At 38.9% G+C, this 20131-nt stretch overlaps 1 protein-coding gene across 3 annotated transcripts in view; it reads left to right on the top strand.

The window, feature by feature from the left end:
• The window catches only part of LOC105232669 (cadherin-87A), a 146902-nt gene that overhangs the window by 60449 nt on the left and 66322 nt on the right, over positions 1-20131 (top strand). For 2 of the 3 annotated variants that reach the window (XM_049450550.1, XM_049450551.1), the window contains exon 3: positions 19726-19826. The exons of the other annotated variant lie outside the window; for it this stretch is intronic. The gene's annotated coding sequence lies outside the window, so the exon portion shown is untranslated. The remainder of the gene's footprint in view (positions 1-19725; positions 19827-20131) is intronic. 3 annotated transcript variants of the gene reach the window in all.

Consider the following 20131-nt stretch of genomic DNA (forward strand, 5'->3'; position numbering starts at 1 on the left):
TAACCATCCATAAAGCCAGACACGGCGACAGTCTGTCTACTTGCTGTGCGACTTCCCCTTCTTCCTTTTGTAGCTTCTCACATACCCTTTGTCTTGTTTATTATTTGGATGCTCAACTGAGCTTCGGCTTACTCATCCGCATAGTATCGTAATGGTTCAAAGTGTTGCCAAAAAGAAAAAGAGAAAATATTTAACAAAATAATACTAATAACCCCACGTACCACCACAATAAAAGCAACAACAAAATATCGTAGGGAAACAACACAGCAGCAGCACAACAACAACAAGACGGGAAACTAATAATATTTCCACTGCTTTCATTGGCAATATTAGCAAATATGGCTGACTTGTTCCAGCCAGGCGGATGTGTGTCTAGTGTGTGTGTGTGTGGCTTATGTTGGTAAGCGCCGAAAACCACGTTGCTCATATAAAATGGCATAAAATAGTAAAATAAAGCAATGTGGCATGGCGTGTGCAGCAATTGTTGGCTAACACATTGCTGGTGAGTGGCGAGGAAGCTTACGCGGAAGCAGTGTAACTGCAGTGCAACGAAAGGAAAGATATTTATATAATTGAAATGTGTATTATAAAAGGATGCAGCTATAGTAGTGGCAGCAACAGCAGCCACAGCAGTATTATATGCGCCAATATAAATTATTTGAAGACACTAAAAATGCACTTTAGCTCACAGATGTGCACACATGTAGAGCGGTACTTACATTTTTCGAAAAGAGGTTGCCTAATTTTTAAGTGATCACTGCTTTGGCAGCATTAAATGATAGTGACTTTAGCTAACGTTGACATTTTTATCGATATACATATTTCACTTCTTCACCGCGAAATACTGCTGGTATGTTTCTCTATTTGGGTAAGTCTTCTTTAATCCTTTACCAAAAGACATATCTCTGAATATCTTGCGATATTTTGCATTGGTAAACGTTCTTGTTCCTTAGTGTGTACAACATCGCATATAAGGCGTATTTTGTGAAAGATTAAAGCCCATCGTCAACAAACTGATTGGACCTTATCAGAATGGCTTTAGGTTTGGAAAATCAACAACTGACCAGATATTCACCATGCGCCAAATCTTGGAAAAGACACGTGAAAAGAGTATCCACCACCTCTTCGTCGATTTTAAAGCTGCTTTTGACAGCACGAAAATAAGCTACGTTTATGCCGCGATGTCTGAATTTGGTATCCCCGCAAAACTAATACGGCTGTGTAAACTGGCGTTGAGCAATACCAAAAGCTCCGTCAGGATAGGGAAGGATCTTTTCAAGCTGTGCGATACCAAACGAGATTTCAGACAAGGCGACTTCTTTAATCTACTGCTGGAGAAAATTATTCGAGCTGCAGAGCTTAATCGAGCAGGTACAATCCTCTATAAGAGTGGACAGCTGCTGGCGTATGCCATAACAATGGCATTATTGGCCTCAACAACCGCGCCGTTAGTTTTGCTTTCCCCAGATTGGATAGCAGCAGATGCCATTCTTCGAAGAGCGGCTTCTTTTATGAAGTTATGCATCCACTCCGATATTAGAGCTACTAAAGAGGCCTTGATTAAACTCAAAGCTCATCAAAGAGTGCATGACCTCATTAGTAGTATCATCAAGCTATGCATATCAAACTTGTCTGGGTATCTACCCCAGCGGAATCGTCGAAAATAGTTAAGCCGATGAACTTGCAAGAAAAAGCAGCTAAGCCCAAATTATTTCAGGATGGGGCCGAGCAGACATTCCCCTGTCTCCGTGCAGTCGGGCGATGAATCTATGGGCCTCGTGCGAGCTCAGCAAGCGTTGGTCAGCAACCAGCACTAGTGGGGTTGCGAAAGCCTTTTGGCCTAAAGTGGAACGCAAAATATCCACGCAATTACCAGCTCCTAGCAAGGATTACGGGCCCGTACTGATAGGCGTCCTAGCTGGACACGTCCAATTGGCGCTCATGCGTCGAGGCTAAAGTTTTTGAAGCACGCAACTTGTCAAAGTTGCAGGGAGGAAGATGAGGTGGAGACCTCTAGACACTTTCTCCCTAACTGTGCAGTTTTCGATTAATTAAGGTTGAAGAATCTTGGTTGTCATAATTTCTACAAATCCGGCGAATTAACTGATTATCTATCTAACCTAACCTAACATACAAGTGGAAAGATAAATCCATCTAAGGAATTGATCATCATTTAAGATGCCCTTGACGCGATTTTTAACAGATCCTGCGACCGCACTTGTTTCCCTGGTGCCCTGCTCTAGACATTTACTGCAGTCCCGATCTGTCAGCCCCCTCTTGCGGGCGTGTTTCGCCCCTAGACAGTGATCAGTTAGTATTCCCATCAATTTCCTACCGTTTCTTCTATCGAGTGCCAATTGGAATTTTGTGTACTTCCGATCAATTTGTAGTTTGTGATCGACCGAAGAATCCACAGACGAAACCAGTAAAGGTACTTAGTGGTAGGCAGATACGTCTTCTACATTCCATCACTTAGTAAAACAAATGGGGAAATTTTATTTAAATTTTGTAACACTTCAAAGCAGTTGTTGCATCATTTACAACTTTTCTTCATAAAGTAATTTTGAAAGAAAATGAAATGAATGTATGTATGTATTTATATGTTTTTTCAAGTCTCCCCAACAGGGACTTTAAACCTAAATTACAATACAACACCGCATACATATTCGATTGCCTCTTATGAGCGTAAAAGCATTCTCTATTCCACTCTACTTTCTTACGTTTATACCTATAAGTCGCATATTGTTGTTGTATTAGTAATTTATGCATGTTACGCTCGCTTGCTCCGAAATGCAGCTGTGACCCGGGTTCACTATCAGCAAATCGATTTATTGCTTAATGTAATTAAACTTCCATATATACATACATACGAGTACAACAACATAAACATGCTATTTACGTACCTCGACACATGCATACATACATACATATGTGTATACATATGAGTGTATATTTGCTTGTGCTTGTTATCACTAACACTTCCAATGGTCTCAATGCACACGGAGCAAGACGTCAACATTTGGGGATAATATCCTTAGTTCAAGCTGTGTTTGTTGTTGTTAATTGTTTGCCTACAACTACGTACTACAAGCACACTTAACATCGGAGAAACATTTTCAGGCTCGACACCAATGCAATGCACAAATCTTGATTTAAGCCACTTAAGTCGATAGCCAAGAGACATTCAAATACCTTATTTGGCCCTGTTGAATGCTCTAATCTGTTATAGTGAGTTTGTCACCGCACCGCTCTGTCACACATCCTCGCAAATATTTGGGTAGCTTGAGTGTATGTGAGTGTAATCGTGCACTGATGGTGTTCATTGGCTGTTTTCTTATGTGACTTACGGGGATAGCACTGTTAAATGCCTAAAGGATTGTATTTCGACTGGGAAAACTACCTAGTACTGTCTATTAAGTGCTCAGCTGCTGTTGTAGTAGAAGTAGGAGGTTATAGTTACGTAAGGTTCATATGAGAAAGAAAGTTCATGCGAGGAAAGTTCGAAATGATAGTGACTTTTAGCGTAATAGTTTTTAGCATACGCGTGCCTTTCTGAAGTACCATACATAAGGTTCATACAAATTATTCAAAGAGGGTCGAAAACGCATTGACGACGGACCACGTCCAGGACGGTCATCAACATCAACTGATGATCAGCACGTTAATAAAATAAAGGAGTTGGTGCTTGAGAATCGACGATCATCAGTTAAAGATCTTACTGACATCTTTGAAATATCAGAAGGATCAGTGAACACCATTTTGAAAGATAATTTGGGCCTAAGAAAAGTGAAAGCACGATTGCTTCCAAAATCAGTCAACTTTTGCGAAGAACAGCGACGCATTAACATCTTGCTTCCTACTATCAGGATGCCATGAAGCGTATTATTACTGACGACGAGTCTGGCATCTATACATATGACCCGGGAGAGGACGAACAATCGGCGAATATCGTGGCAAAGGTGAGCCGAAGAAGAAAAAACCACGTCAAAACAGGTCAAAAATCAAGATTATGTTGATAGTTTTCTTCGATTATCGAGGTGTGGTGCACTCCTTATTCCTTCGGAGCGACCAAACTGTCAACAGGATTACCATTTGAGTCTTATGCGTCGTTTCCGCCAAGCTATTCGTGAAAAGAGGTTGGAATTATGGGGGACTGTTGGTTTTTGCACCACGGTAATGTCCCGTCGCATATTGCATTGATTCTTCGAGATTTTTTCGCCAAATTTTCAACCAATATCGTGTCGCAACCACCGTATTCGCCTGATTGAACTCCGTCTGACTTCTGGCTATTCAGCGCTATTCAGCAAAATCAAACGACCGCTTGAGTCGCTACGCTCATTTAAGGTTATTCCAGAAATTGACTTTGACAACTGTTTCGAGGATTGGAAATAAGGTGGCACGATGGATTACAGAGATTTTGAAAAAAATTAGGAATTTTAAAATTACTATATGAACAAAGTCTTAAAATTTTTTGCTCTTAGTACGAGTATATATTTTGTGCCTCGCTAAGTACTTGACTTTTACTGTGCCTAGAGTTTCTTACATTTTTCTTTGGCTTTATTTCTCTATCTAAGGTTTCGAAGTGTCGTAAGAACTTGTCTGGACTTAACCTAGTAAAATATACTTTTAAATTCATATACTAAGAACACTTTTCTTAATGTCTGACTAATAGCGATCGGTCAGTTAAGTTAATGAAGTTAAAAGAAAAAGTTCTGCACTGAAGGAAGGAGTCTTGGTCTTAGCCGGTACTTAACGCACGGATGGCTGCTAACCGGTTCTAAGTGATTTATGAAGCAGCTTGCCTGGTTACGGACTATATAGATCTCAGTGGAGAATATTTTAGAAAACAATAAAGCCATTTTCAATGATTAAAATTGGTTTTTATTCTCGAAATCCGAAATATAAAAGAAATCTTCTTACAAGGTACGTTTGCAAAGAAGTCGTCGTAAAATATGCAAAATAACTTGGAATAGATTGAGTAGAGTAGTAGGAACAATAGCAAAACCTCATGTTTTGGAGCCCCTGAAAATTTTTATGAATTGATACTATGCATTCTCGTGTTTAAATAGTTAGCTAACTTTGGTATAAATTTGACAATTCAGACTAGTTTTTATATTATAAGAGTTTATATCGAAGTTGGCTAATCAGAATCTGCTTATAAACCAAGACTCTCTCAAAACGCAATATTGGAGTTTTAACATTTTCACTTTGCTTTTCACATTCATGCAAAACTGTGTGCCGTTATAACAAGCTTAGGATTTACAACTACCGATTAGAATAATTTTTTAGTAGTTTTGACGAATGCGTAACGGTAAATAACATTTAAATTTAACAAGCAAATAAGTGCTGTGCTATTAACAGTTTTTCAAACGGCATTCAATTACATATTTTTCGCAAAGTTGCTTTGAAGCTAATTGGCCGTTATGTGCTCCCTTTGACTTTACGCTTTTGGGATCGTCGACGACCCCTTTAAAAAAATATAATTTGCTAAAAGAACCAAATACGAGCGGGTGACTTCTCTTCAAACAAATAGAAAAAGCAAATCTACTAAATTAACTTTGTGTAACTTTTGCGCTCAAAAGTAATACAAAAACAAAAACAGAACGCAAGAAAAAACATCCAAAACGATTCGTCTAATTAGACAGCCTGACGTCGATGGCAACGGTACTGCCCGACGGTTGTTGTAAATAGCTGCCGGCTTATTATACATAATATTTTAATTCGTAAAACTAGTCGCCGCGGCACAGCAAAAGACGAAGTCAGCCGAGTGTTAATGAACCCTTTGGCAAATGAAGCAAACTCAGTCCAACAGCTTTAATTACAGAGTAAGGTTGGAGCAGCGGCTTATCAACACAGAGCATAGCTAAAAAGTCCAAAATGCAGATGAGCTTTGCGCCGTGGCTAAGAATTACCGTACGACACGAAATACCAGAAACTGAGAACGTACCACAAGCATAAACACGTAACACCTGTGGCTAATGAGCGCGCATCGCCGTTTTGTTCTGTCTGTGTATAGTATGAAGTCAGACTGTTACACACGGGTTCGTAGTCTACTTAGCCAGTCGGCGCTGTGTCAGCAGTTAAGTTTTGTTGCGACATAAAGTGCGAAACTGGCTGTAGCAGCAGCAGTGCTGTTGATGACCTTTAGCTTTGACACAGTATGTACATAATTAAATCGGCAAAGTCAAATAAAATGAATATAAAAAAAGTAGTTTTCCAGGGACAGTTTGACTTTCTGATAATGCAAATGGTTTGGCCTGGTCCGAATTTGACAAAAACGACTGTTGAATTCTTTTTAGAATACTCAAGAAAAAGACAAACCATTAAGGAAGTACGAATTCTGGTGTAATCGAACATTTTATATTCCCGCAACTTGCAAGGAGGAAAGCCGGGACTTAATTTCAGACGTTGGCAAAACTTTATATTAACATTATGGTATATTTAGATGGGGGTATATTATCTGGAAAATATTTTATCGCAAAAGGAACTGGGGTACATATATTTCACATCCAGGGGATAGAGCAATCCGATTTTGACAATTTTTGGCTATCTTAAAGGCACTATTCCTCCAAAGTTTTATCTCGATGCATTCTTTATTGCTTGATTTGTACACTGGAAAGTGAAAGAGTTAAATGGAAATCAAATTTTGTTATATGGAAAGTAGGCGTGGTTGTTATCCGTGTTCGCACTGTGGGACATAGGAGTGTTAAAATAATGTCTTGTACAAAATTTGATTGAAATTTTTCCAGCAAGTGCCGATGTACGAGTTTTCACCTAAATAGGGACAATGCCACGGACATTGTTCAATTTTGATATGGGCTCTTATAGAGTTTGTTTATATCACCTCGGGCGCAAAATTTAGTGTATCTCATGCTTTTATTTATCGAAATATCGCACTTTTAGTTATTTTCATCAAAACCGTTGTATGAATAGTGCTCGGAGTTATAGAGCGACGAGACAGTCGCTCGGATTTCAACTTCTCTCAGCATCCTGATCATTTATATACATTATACATTGTTCATATATGTATGTATATATATATATATATATATGGTATATTGTTCGATCAGCTCATTTGGTATTTTTTTAGCTTGTTTTGAAGCTTCCCTCATCATTAGTCCTCATCCATGCTGTACTTTCTCATGGGTTTTGTGGATTATACTAAAGTTTGAAGTTTTGTAAATTTGTCTTTTAAATCATAATTGCATCACTGACCTGGTTACGACTCCACTTTCCGTCATTCAACATTCAAGAATGAACTGCCAAAGCATCCCCTCGGATGACAAACTTTCGAATCGGTCAACCTAGGTATTTAGAATCAATGTGTCTAGGGCAGAACGTTCACGGGAGGAATAATTTGAATCGATTTTTTTGTTATCCAAACCGTCTGAGTTGCTGTGACGTTGTTGTATGCCAAAAGATCCATTGCTTTAACATTTGGTGCTGTGGATCGAATTTGTATATGTGGGTGGTTGCAAAAAAGGTTATACATACTATCGGCAAAAAATATTAAGATTTTGCTTATGATTTAAAATTTCTTAATTTATTCTTCAAAATCTATGTCGTCCCTACTAAAGTAATGCCCCTTGGCCCCAATATACTTGTGCCAAAGTTTTCTCCAATCCTCGAAACAGTTTTTAAAGCTAATTTCTGGAGTAGCCTTCAATGCCTGAGCGACTCACGTTTAATGGTTGACTCAAAACGGTTTCCACGAAGCGATCCTTTGAATTTTCTGAATAGCCAGAAGTCTCACGGAGCTAAATCAAGCGAATGGCGGCACGATATTGTTTGAAAGTTTAGTGAAAACTCACGAAAAATCAATACAGTTCGCAGCGGTGGATTACTGTGGTGCAAAAACCAAGAGTTGTCGAACCATAATTCCGTTTTTTTTTTAATAAATAGCTTCTCACAAACGACGCATAATACTACACTAGTTTTCATTATTGACAGTTTGGTCGGTCGGAAGGAATTCGGGATGTACCACAACTTGAGAATTGAAGAAAACTGTGAACAAAACCATGATTTTTTACATGCTTTGACGTGTTTTTTTCGGCTCACTTTTGCCACGATACTCGTATTCGGCCGATTGATCGTGTGTTTCCAGGTCGTAGATTCAAGACTCATCGACAGTAATACTCGTAATACGTTTCATGACATTCTGGTAGTCGGAAAGCATTGTTTCGCAGACGTTAACGCAACGCAGTTTTTTGGAAAAAATTAAGGAATTAAGGAACTAATCGTGCTTTCACTTTTCTTTGGCCCAAGTGATCTTTCCGAATGGTTTTCACTGATACTTTCGATATTCCAAACGATGCCAGTAAGATCTCTACTTGTTAATGGTCGATTCTTAAGCACTAATTCCTATATTTACTATTCTGACACAATGTGATTTGTACCACTGGAGATATTCGACTGCAACGAAATCTATTGACAAAATACGAAAAGCCTTTTTCGACTATCAAATATCTTTGGCTTGTTTCATTTTCTATTTCGTTTCACTCTTATTCGTGTAAATAGATTTCAATATAGATTTATAACTGAATCCAATAAAAGAAACAGCTCGAGTAAGCTCTCTTCAACCTGCATTGCTATTAAATCCAAGCCACCATATGCAACGATTGCGATTTCCTATTTGGTACTTCGGTACACCCCCACTTATGTTGGCATGTGTGTAAAAAATATGCGTGAGCAAGAATAACTCAACACCACCCCCACCCCACCTTAAATGCAGCAACTCTTATCAGCAGCAAGCCATACAGCAGCCGTCATGCATGTGTGTATGTATGCTTGTACGCCCATCAACCAGTGTTGCTTTGCTGCGTCAGTCACTCAAAGAAAAAAGCAAAAAAAAAGCCTTTACCCGTCTACGTAATAATGATTGCGCCGACAAGCGAACTGACAATAGCAACGCTGTGAGACCGAGTCTGTGTTGGCTGTCAAAAGCAATTTTATACATTCATGTCACACCTTCACCGCTTTTGGCCTATTTCTTAGGCGGCCTTCTGCCTTTTTCTTCTCATATATTTTTTGCCAAGTTTTACTCTTTACACTCGCATATACTTATTACATTACTTTACTTACATACATGCATACATGTTTTACTTTTTTTGTAGCGCAAATTTGCAGTCATTAGAGCGAAGGCCGCCAGCGCACGTGGGTGGGGAATCGATGAGGTGATTACAGCCGCTGAGCGTAAGAGCCTCCGAACCATGCTGTGCTCTATTAAGCCTTACCTTAGCTTATGTCTTCGTTACATATACACGTGCATACTTACATACATACTGTATTTGCGCTCTGGCTTCGTTCTCTCAGTGGCGCTTAAATACTGTTGCTACTATGTACCGACACGAGCTCCCACATCCTAAACGTTTTCGAAGAATTCCTTTGACTTGATTAGATGCTGTTAATTGTGACGAGAAGCCCAACACATACTTGTTACGACAGTTAGGCGAGACTTGTTGGTAGAGGCAATGTTTGCTAAGTGAAGTGAAACAAGTTCTGTTGAGCTTATGGATAAGCTTCAAGCTCCTGGAGTTAGTTATTTGCGTAGTTAGAGTTGAAGCTTTTAATTATCTTTATTTAAGTACGAAAGTCAGGCAACTTGTGCTTGGAGCACCTATGCAGTTATTTGAGATTGAAATTTGTGTAGACAAATGTCGGAAATATCGCAGCAGCAAAGCAAAAATGTGCAGATTTTGAGTTCGTTTCGCCAGGCGCTAAAAAATCAACAAAGCGCTAAAAAAGACGGTGATTTCCAAATTTAGACATGAATGGAGGGTATGAGGAGGAGGTATGGAGACCGGCGTCTTTACTGATTTCCTCTAACGCACATTTCTGGTTCCCGCGGACCATCTAAAGGCCGGGTCGTATATTACAAATCGGCTGATCACTCATGTGTTTATGCAGTTCGGGTTTTGGTGCTCTTGCCACGCTTAAGATGTCGCCTACAACTTCATGGCTTGGACGAAGTGGTATGAGAACCACTCATTCCAGCAGCTCTTAGGCTCAATTTGGAATCTAACAATACACTGCTTGTTTGACTAACATGGCATTAAGTTAAAGAAAATTTGAGCTTCTTTCTTTAGTTCTGCAGCTCGAATTATTTTCTCCAAGAGTGGATTAAAGAAGTCGCTTTTACCACGGTGGTTGGCGCAGTTTGTGAGGTCTCCCTTTTTGTAAATTGGGCAGAGCACACTTAAATTTCAAACGTCAGTCACGGTTTCGTCCGACCATACTCTACAAAGAAGCTGATGCATGCTTCTTATGAGTTCTTCGCCGCCATATTTGAATAGCTCGGTTGGCAATCCATCGGCCGCTGTGTTGGTCTGCAGACGGGAAATATATTTGTGCATAGAATAAATAAAATCGGGTGAAAACTTGTTCTAGACCCCATATAAGTAACAAACCCTATGTACCTGACGGTATTATCCCGGCTTTTATCCTAAGTTGCAAGAGTACGAAATGTTCGTTTATACTCGAACACAATCCAAAAACTTGTTTATTTTTAATTTCCGCCAAGTCAAGTTGAAACCTTATTTAATGATATTACAAGTACAAAAAGAAACTCTGAAATCAAGATTGAAATGAAAGGCATTTAAAGCTCAAATTTACTTCTTCCTTCGTCGAAAATGTATTAAAGAGTAAAAAGTTCTCAAATTCTTCCGGTGACTTCTCTATTACTGCTTGACCATGTGAATGCAATAAATGTACGTATGTTTGCATTTACTTTCAAATTATTTGGTACCAACTCCAGCCAGCAATTTCAGCAGAGTTCAATAGAAGTGGCAGCGTGCACAAAAAGCCCTTAGCAAACCGGAGATAGAAATGCTGAATGAAAAGGAAACCACTAAAATACTTGAAGTCAGTCATGAAAATGGAGTAGCAAACTCCTTGAACACTGGTAAATAGAGAGAGAGAGAGAGAGTTGAAATAATTCTCGGCATGCTTCGTCTAAGCAAATTAATGCTTGCGTTGCTATATGCCGGAAAAATGTCTAATCAAAGCATGCTATGGCAAGCATTTTTCGAATTTATTCCATGACCTCTTGGCTGGTTTCATATTTTTCGTGAAATGAGCAAAAGAGACACACAAATGTTTGCTGCTCATTTTTAATTAAGGAAAAAATAGGAAATCTGAGCACTTTGAACCGAATTTCTTGTGTTGAATTTTCAAGTTCATAATTAAAAACTAATAATATTTTACTAAGAACCCCAAAAATCTCGCAAAAGCTTAGAAGATAAAAAATAACGTATTTATTTAATAAATAAATGAAAATAATGGAAAAAGGATTTCTTTGATCCCGTAGCCGATCTTCTTCAAGTAGACCTCCGATAAGAGGTTGCGGACAGTGAGGAAAAATCAAATTTTTGAAATTCACAAGTCTTTATAGCCTATTAGGCCACCATAATCTTAAGTCGTAGTCCAAGTAAAGATACTTTCTTCTATAGCCCTTTTTTAGCATATCTAGCATGAGCCGTGCCAATTTGTCATTATTTTTATTCAGTATTGTTTGACATTTCAACCTTTCAACCTTATTACGAAAATTCATGTTCTGTACAGAATATCTTTCACGCACTTTGCTCAACTTATGGTCAAATTAATCGGCCTACTGAGCATACTATTCGCAAGACCATTACCCATCTTTAGATCCATGTTGGATAATATTCGACCGAATAGACCACGTCCAGCACGCGGTGAAGAAAATACAAGTTGAAGCCGTAGCTGAGAGTGTACACGAAGACCATTGAGAGTCGATTCGACGGCGTTCGCAGCAACTTGGGATGAAGTTTCATTACATCCAGAAAAAAACAACGGTTTAGTGTGGTCCGTAGGCCGTTGGAATCATCGGTTCATATTTCTTCAAAACTGATGCCGGTGAGAACGTAACCATCAATTGCGATCGTTATCCCGCCGACTATTTGATGCCTGAAATTGAAGCTCATGATCTCGGCGATATTCAAAAAAATAAATGCCATAAAATGTTCCTTCGAATGATAATAAACATCCCCCATTAAATTTTAAGTTTATTTGTTTTTTCTTTACAAAGACCTCGAAATGGATCATTCTTTACATACTATATGTACAAATCGAGTTGAGCTATTATGTTCTCAAAGGCTATTCAGTACTAATTCATCTGCTAATACACATGCAAACGTCATAGATCCATTATCTGTTTTGCAATATTTCCAATCTCTTTATTAAATAAAATTTTTCCCCGGCTACCTATACACTTCGTACCAGCTCTTTCCATCAATAACAATGAAAATGTTTTTGAAAGCTATGTTGACAAGTAGTACTCTTGTTCATCGCCATCAGTATCGTCAACATCTTTGTCAATGTCCATGTTAATACTTAAGTTATCTCCACCCCGACCGCTGTCAGTGCCGTTCAACTTCCTTGAAATGTTAGCCCATTCATTCTTTATGCGCGCCCACCTCCACCTCCTCTGCTTTTATCGCACTTTTCAGTTACGAAACCCCTTCCGTATTCGCCCCCATTCACCTTTAGCAGCTACTGTTTTGTTCTATATTCGCTCGCCCATGGCAGTGTTGGGAAACTTTAGTGATGTTGATGGCAAACTTTTGATTGATGTGGGAAAAGTCATGACGATATTAAGTGGCAAGTGCAGAAGGGTGTACCGGCAGCTGTAAGCTGAGTGAGGAAGTCCCCGTTTGCCTACTACTTGGCCAAATATATAGTATGTATGTATAGAGGTAAACAAGCATATATACGTACATAATTGAGATCGCAGCTGTAAAAACTATTTATATACATACATAGGCGCACAGAAACAATAACGGTAATAACGCCGAAAAAAGTAATAAGCAATTCATACTCGTATTTACGCGGAAGGGGAACACAGGGTGATATTAACTAGAACTTTAGTTATTAATTAATTACTCAAATATGCATGCAGCGCGCGAGGGTTGTTGGGGGAAGTAAAATCAATTTTGATTTAAAGTGCTAGAGACTGTCGGTAGTTTCGGTGCTTGTAAATATTACAACCAACTTGTAGACCTGTTAGGAAACGCAACGGCGGTTTTACAAACTTTAAAGTAATTAAATGGCTGTTTGGTTGAAAAGGGAGGCGGATGAATGCTAGATCGCAGGCGGCCGCACTTAGTGCATAATTAGGCTCATTGCGATCTTGAGTGATTACCACATTAAGCCTTATGCAGAAATTTAGTGGATTTGGTAAATAAATCAGCTTTCTTTCATCACAACTGCCCAATGTCACATATATGCCGTCTAATCTGGCTGAGAGCTGGGCATTCGCATAAATATTCTTTCAGATTCCCATTATCCTTCATGCTTGCTCTGCATTCCCTCGACCAAGCTTTTTCCCATTTTCTGAAACTGGAGTCTTAAGGGTAGGTGCCCTGTGACCACTGTAACATCACCAAGTTCTCTTTTGCCTAGAAGTACGCGTTTTTGGGTCTGTCCACCAAAACCCCTATGTTGTTAGTATTCCAAGATCTGAGTTATTCCTCTAGGGTCCATTGCTCCAAATAATCTTTGAAGTAGCTGAGTGGCCTGGGGCAGCAGTGGAATTGTGTTTCCAACTGTTTCCAGACCAGCTCGTCTGCTATACCTATATGACTGGATACCCAGATGGTTTAACCAAGTTGCCTACTAAGAACCTAGTCATCGCCTGCTTGTATAACCTAACCCAATAAGATTTAGATATGGCGCTACGGATAGCATTAATAGATGCCTGATTATACCCTACAAGTTTAAGGATTTACTGGTTAGATCAAAAGCCATTTGGCACCTTCTGTTATACCCACAATTTTGAACTGAAAGACTAAATATTAGTAATTTAATTTGAAGCTACATGATTTACTATGGAAAAAGCCGGCTTCTGTTCCTAATTCACACTTTAATCCGTCTGTAAATATGTAGGTTTCGCCGATTCCTCCTTACAATGTTCATATTATGTTTAGAGCTTATCGGTAATCTGGTATCTTAGTGGCCGCCGTACTGAAGGTGTGGCTAATGGAGCTCAGCTTTCATTTTTCACTAGAAATCTCTTTTCAAAATATCAATCCACACACTCGGTAGCGTTTTCATTCATTTTTTAATAAACATCTAATTTCAAAATCTGTATCCATAGGTTCGAAGTCGACCTATAAAGCATCATATTCAATATTGGAAAGCATTTTTTTTTAACTATTATTTATGGTGTGTGGTATAATACCATCCATTAGGTCCTACATACAATATTTCAAGATTTCACAGTGCAACCAAGAATCCGTCGCATAAAAAAAAATCGCCTGTTCTGTAGTTTTAGTTTTTGTCTCTGAAGAGCTTTCAGCCTTAACCCTCGACCCACGTTATCAGCGCCGCCGTAGATCTGGTAAATCGGTCAACAAGCTACAAAGTTGAGGCCACTAACGCCTAATTTCGGTAGTTAATTTTAATAATTTCGACTCCTTGTCGGATCGTATAGTTTTCCATGTTGAAAGGATAAACCTTACCGAAGAGAAATGTCAAAAGACCGGACGTCGTTTGCCGTCCCTATCGGTGTACTTTTGTGGTGCCCTATTTAAAACCCCTACATTATCCATCCGAGGCCAAAAAAGACTTTGTTTCAACTGTCCAAGTGTAATCCCCGAGATCTCCGTCGTAAGGTAACAGATTTCGAATTTACGATACATACTCGTACTATCCCTGGCAAATTTCTTCGATCCATGAAGAAGAGAAAAAATTTTTTCAATAAGCCTTTATGCTGAAGCTTTGGCTGCGATAACTGCTACTTATATCCACTTTGAGAAGAAAAAATTACAGCCAATATACCGCCAGTGCGCCAAAAATCGTTAAAGTGGTGGTAATAGCGCCCAGCGATCAGAAAAAGCTGTGCGCCTCTTTTCGGCGCCAAACATTTTCCTGCTCTTAGTTTGAAAATATTGAAGTTTACAAAATTTCCATCGCAAATTCATGCAACTTATACTCATAAACTCTGTACAAACATGCTTGTAAATATACTCGCACACAAATTTTTTCAATATTCATACCCTTCGAGCCCAGAATACCTGTGGCTTTGTGTAGGCGTGCGAACGGAATGCGCATCACAATTTTTCGCACTTCCCCACCCCGCCACTAACAAAGACCTTTTTTGTGTTGCGGCAATTGATGAGTAGTTGTGGTAAATGCTGAGTGGTTTGACGAAAGTTGGTCGGTATTCAATAGAGAGACGAGTCGGTGTATACTATATATGTATGTACGTACCGTAGCTAGATGACTTGTAGGCTGCACAGAGCTTTATTGCCAGCAATACCGATGTTGAGGTTGTTGTTTGATTGTTTTTATTTTTGTGTGGGTGGGTTGCCATCAGCTGGACATTTGGTATTTCGTAGGTTTTCACACTAATTGCCATGTTTTTGGGAAATTAACTTTTCGATGACTATGCGCAACAACAGCAAAAACAACAGTAACAACAACAAGAACACGCAAACAAAATGTATTCTGAATAGAAGAGCAAAGTGCCAGCAATTTTTGCTTGATATTATGTTGGAGCTTGTGGTTGGGGTTGTGAGCGAGAGGGTGTTTGGTGTTCGGGTGAGACAAATATTTGTTGCTGCATACTTGCCTTCAATTATTTCATATTTCGAAATTTAACAAGGCCAAAAGTCTTGTACTTCCCGTCACACATTCATTCTGGTAGCTTTCGGGTAGGTATATTGAATTCGACGCACAACCCGCACCACTTTATCCTGCCTATCCTGTTTGGTTAAAGTTCCGTCGTGCACTCCACAGCCACTCACACAGAAACACATTTTTGCATACTATATACATACATACATACATATGTATATACAAATATATATTACATAGTTTGTTAGTTGGTTAGTTAGTTAGTTTGCTGCTGCTGCTGCTGAGATGAGTTGAGTTGAGTTTGTTATTTGCTGCTGTTGCACGTTTACCGGCACCACTGGCTTTTCCTCCCCTTTCTTGTTGTTGTTGTTGCCTGCCAAAAGTACGCAACAAGCTAAACTCGTCGACAGTCGCCGCTGCCATTGCTTAACTTACTTCACAAGCGCTTGTCTTAAGCCACGCATCTGCCTGATTGTGCCTGCCTGTATGTGTGTGTGTGTGTGTGTGTGTGTAGGGAAGTGTGCTTGTGTGAGTGTACTAAAAGCTTCAACAATTTGTGGCATCGTCTGTGGTGCTTAATTAAAAATGTGTGTTTTTGTTGTTGCATTTTGCTTTTTTTACTTTTTTGTTTGTTTATTTCATTTTACTTTGTTGTAAGCGTTTTAAGTATCCATTGCTGCGGTCGAAAATTAGCACCACCAGCTTCTACGCGTGCCCACATTTTGTATTCTGAATCTCTACACTTTTCATTATGCGTTAATTTTATTTAAAAGCTTTAACTTAATTTTGCTCATTAAAAGTTTTCGTGTTTAAGGTTAAGGTCGCGCTATTTGCCGAAGGTGAGGATCATAAAAAATTAAATTTGCGATTTCGCTTCACTGTTTGCTTGTGCAAATGAGCGGAGTGTGCCAAAGTAAGTGAATGCTTTTGAAAATACTAAATATGAAAGACTTAGAATACAGGAAAAAAATATTGTAGTAAATTTAAATATAGGAAAACTAAAATATTCTGCTTCCGAATTTAAGAAACTTTTACCCAAATACCTGGTAATTTCTGATGCTGTTGTAGTTGTAACATAAGCTAAACTCCCTTAGGATGGTAAGGATTAGATAAGTTGTCGTCGACGTTATCCAACGGTAGGCCTAGGAACCTGGTCATTCCTCACTAATAACGCTTGAAGTGTTGGCTTCGACCTGAACAGTCAAAGCTTTTGCATTTTCTTAAAAATTTTAGCCGATATACATAAGTTAGATTAGGAAGCCGTCGGGTTGATCCAAAAATCGATGAATCTTACTTGAACAGATATTGTTGTTTGTTCAAATACTTGTTACCTCTTAGAATCTAGAAAAGCATAGAATCTATATGGATCGACGAAACGTTCTGAGCTCACCACAAATTTATTAGGGCGGTTTATATCAATCTCAGCCACTTTGCTAAGTTCTCCAAGTGTTTAACTACCGAGATAGATAGATAGATAATAAAAAATGAAATTCTGCACTGCGACCTACGGTCTATTGTGCCCTACCCTCTATCACATATGTATGGTCACCAAGGTCCAATATCCTGACCAAATCCCGAAGCCTGCTGGGCGTTACTGAGGGGATGTAATTCCTGTCCACGTAGATGGATAATTGGGCCTTGAGCTTGCTTCTGCATATTGCTGGGCAATACAGAATCATGGGTTCTGGGGTTTCCTGTGCCATGTTGCAGAACCGGCAGTTTGCACAAGAGACTATGCCCATGTTGGGCAAGTGTTTCCTGGGCCTGTAGCGCCTTGTATAGAGCGCGACAAGGAGGAATTTGTCTCGACGCATTCCAGGATCCTACTGCCAATGCAGTTCTCTCCCCACTCTCTTCTCCATAAAAGTGTGGCCCCCACTGCAATGCATGGTTCTGGCTCCATCATCCTGGACGTTGCCACAGCGCGGGCTAGTTCGTCGGCGAGCTCATTGTCGCCAACTCCTTTATGTCCCGACACCTATACACTCCTCTACTAAAAGCGATTTAACCTCACTGTCGCCTAGTGTGGTGATACGCTAATTTCGATAGTTGTGGTAACGATTGAGTTCTGCGCACTGACTTATAGCAAAGACTTCTGTTTGAAAGATGCTCGGAAAACGTTATGGAATAAATAGTTTGGTATGCGGTCCCGCCTACCGAGATATTTTACTCTGGCAAAAGTCGGGCAATAGAGGGAAAAGTGATCAGTGAGTACACCCACAATTGCGGCTATATTGACTTTGCCAAAGGTAACTAGTGCATCGGAAAAACAACTCGCTCACACCTCATGAGCTGAAAGCTCATTAGCTTTGCAATTTCTGCCGATGCCGGTAAGATCCTCGAAATAACAGCCCTTGGCCGGAAGAACCTGAGTTAATTTCGATATCGCAGAACCTGCTGTTGTGGGAATGGGTCCAGTGCTAGAACGCGAACCTCATGAGCTGCGGGCTCATTGACAATTTCCCACGATGCCGCTGTGACCGGGCACCCTTACAAAGCTAATATGGCAAAAGTCAAAAAATATTGATATTGGTATATGGAACCACAATGTCGTGGTATATGTCATTACCTGACAATGAAAGGAAAGCTTTATGTAGACGAAGAGGCCATTCAAAAGGCTTGTACCGAAATACTGGCGGCCATACCGGCCAACGAGCTGAAACATTCATTCGACATGCTTTTGGACCGTGCAAAAAGCTGTATTGATTTTGCCGAAAAAACATTTGTCATTAACTCGCTATGAATTACATTGAGTCAATGTGCGCCGTGGATACAACGAAAAGGATTTTTTTCATCGTGTTCATAATTAGACCGCTCTGTATTTCTTTAATTTTTTCTTCACTAAGTAAATAGTTGTTGAACTTTATGGCGAAGCCTTGACCCACACTAACAACTTGCTAAAGCTGCTAGCTGCCATCCAAAAACGAATTTATCACGAAGAGCCGCTTCAAATCCTTCAAGTGTAAAAATGTCACTGATTCCGTTCATCACTGTACAAAATGATGACTTTGATGCTTAGCTAAATCTTGGGCACCTTATATTAAACTACTTTATATCTACATACATACATACATACATACATACATAAAAGGCTCGTCAGTCTTTTCCAGTAAACTTATGCATGCTTATCCGTTCTTACATTACCTACCTTGCTTTCTTGTTCTTCCTCAAATATGACACTATTTTTCTTTCTGCTTAGTTCCATAATTTCTTGAATGTCACCAAAATGCTCATAAATTTGGTATAATAGACTTTTGTCATATCAGCCAACTGCACATGACTAAAATGAGAGCAAAAAACAAGGTGAAATAATGCAAGTAATGCCCGATGACTTACGAGCGAAATAAAGCCAAAATTTGACAGCAGAAAAATTATGCTAGCCTGTGTTTAATGCGTATGAGTACGTATCTACATACATATGTACATATGTTCAGGTGTATACATATGTACATGGTGCATTATCTGCGTGGAAATTACGGTAAATTTTCGTAAGTTGTATAATAAAGTTTTATAGAAATGTTAACATACGCAAAACCCAGAAGCCCAAACTTATGAGGCTTGTTGTTTGATCGGTTTAAGTATGGTTTAAAGTGTGTAGAATCGGTAACTAACTGGGTTAAACAGTATTTTATAGTTCATCTCTGTTTCATAACCAAACGAAGAAGTGCTTAAAGTCCAACATTTTAAATCGAGATAAGTTCCTAGCTAAAATTTGTTTTTTAGAGTCCAAGACTTAGTTTGATACTCTCTTGAAGAGGAGTCAATAAAGAGTTCTATTTGGCCGTATTTCGGCGTTTGCGTGAGAACATTTATTCAAAACGGCTGGAATTATGAAAGAACAATTCAATTCATTAGTTTAACACGATGATAATTCACCATCACATCGAGCCACGATTGTGACCGAATTTAAAGCCAAAAACGCAATGAATACCATAAGAGAATCCTGTGTTCTGTGGCAATACCTCTGCTAGTAGTAATGCGCTTAAAAGAGAAGTAAGAAAAGTGTATTGTACATACTTACATATATAAATATATGTATATAATATTAAACACACTTCATTCTTTAAATAATAAATAATGCAAAACATATTATCTTTTCTAATAAAATGTTCCTTATTTGTACCATTTCAGCATACAATTCTTATGCGCGTTGAGTTAAACTAAAAATTCCATATGAATTCGTTTCATAACATTTGAAACAGCACAAGTAAATATAAGCCATTAAATTGAAGGTAAGTGTATTGAATTTATATTCTGATGTTGTATTGGTTTCATTATTAAGAAAGTTGTTAAAAAAGCAAGAACCGGTTAGAAGAGATGGTAAACGAGTCTGTGGGTAATATAATACTTATAAAGACAAAATGAATTACTTCTAAAAATATCCGTTAGAAATCCATCAGTAAACGATCCTCAAAAAACTGGAAGGCTTTGTAAAATTTGGCTTCAACTTTAGTTTTGAATTAATCGCATTATTTCAAGCATTGTTTCGTTGCTCCATTATCGAGTCTTGCACTTCTCAAACGGTTACTAATATCAA

Source organism: Bactrocera dorsalis, chromosome 2 (assembly GCF_023373825.1).
Source record: "Bactrocera dorsalis isolate Fly_Bdor chromosome 2, ASM2337382v1, whole genome shotgun sequence".
Classification (NCBI taxonomy): Eukaryota; Metazoa; Arthropoda; class Insecta; order Diptera; family Tephritidae; genus Bactrocera; species Bactrocera dorsalis.